Genomic DNA, 1,439 nt, shown 5'->3' on the forward strand with positions numbered 1-1,439 from the left:
AAAATAGCTGATTTTAATCACTGTTGAAATTGCTAAGAGTGTGTTTATGGTCAAACTGTCACTGAAATAGTGCTCGAAATTAAGTTGTCCCAATTTAAGCCTATTGGTATAGTTATTGTTCTACCCCGATTAAAACAAGATTTTGTGTTATTTGTTTAAATTTTAAGTCGTGTAGGTAACCAACAGTGCAAGCATGTGAAAATAAACATAATGAGTTGTCTGTGTTACAACACACACTTAGGAATATCTTCCGGAACATGTCAAAATAACCATATGATGATAGTAGGTGGTAGTATCCGTCCGCATTGTGGATTCCCTGAGGTTAATATGGAAGTAACCACAATTTGATCTCATTGGCAGCACTACCGGCAAACACTTAGAGGTGTTTTCCGGACAATGGCAAAATAAACGTTTACGTTGAACTAATGAAATGAAGAAAACTTGGCTACAATTAAAACTTTAACGCAATAAATACAAAGGAGTAGGGCGTTACGCGTCATTTCCGGCCTCATCGGGAATTTAAAATTAGTTGTTATATTCGCAATCTGGAATAACTGTAGTACGTACTTATACAATTAACTGGTTTAGGAAATATGGCATTACAAAGAAAGAGAAATCCCGCTTTTTCATAATAAACTGCGTAAAAACGTTTGGTGTGCGATATTTGGTTAAAATTGACTATTTTGAAGGAAATTAAGTAAACACTTTTCAATTTTCGAAAGCATTTTTTTGACATGCACATTGTCATACCAGTGTTCATTGGTAGAAGGGACTTTTTATTTGTCACATGCGGAGGCTTTCATTCTACTTGCTAACTGTGCAAAAACACTATTTCTGCATAGCAACGAAATTGTGTTGCTATGGTAGGACATCTACACATGCGCATTGGAAAAAATCTGCACCAAAATGACAGTACCTATTAATCAATATGATGTTTATACGGAAAGTGGTAAATATTTTCAAGTTGAATTGTTTTCCTTTTTATGAGGCCAAAAATGACACATAACGGCCCAAGTCCATTGCTTAGAATGTGTTAATACATCCTAGGTAAATATTGATGATGACGATTGGAAAGGAGACTGCATCCCTTATATATTGTGAAATATTATGTACATGTGGTGTTTGATAGTTCTGATAAATGTCTTTTCCCTTTCTATGAAATTTTACACATTTATTTGATAATTTTTATTCGTAAGAATTCAGGAGAATACGATATGAAAACGAAATGAAATAATCATTTTCATTCGTATAAAGAGCAGAAAAGGAAATGTTTCGTGCATTAAAAATAAAAATATATATAACCTTCATAACGTACAGAAGTATGCACAAATTATATTGATGTGCTTTTTCAATTAGACAATGGTATTAATAAAACAAAAATGTGTGAATACGAGAACCGTTCACATTAGGCATGCACTTAAATATTGATAATACGATTT

Source organism: Mizuhopecten yessoensis, unplaced genomic scaffold (genome assembly GCF_002113885.1).
Source record: "Mizuhopecten yessoensis strain PY_sf001 unplaced genomic scaffold, ASM211388v2 scaffold8995, whole genome shotgun sequence".
In the NCBI taxonomy this organism is placed as follows: domain Eukaryota; kingdom Metazoa; phylum Mollusca; class Bivalvia; order Pectinida; family Pectinidae; genus Mizuhopecten; species Mizuhopecten yessoensis.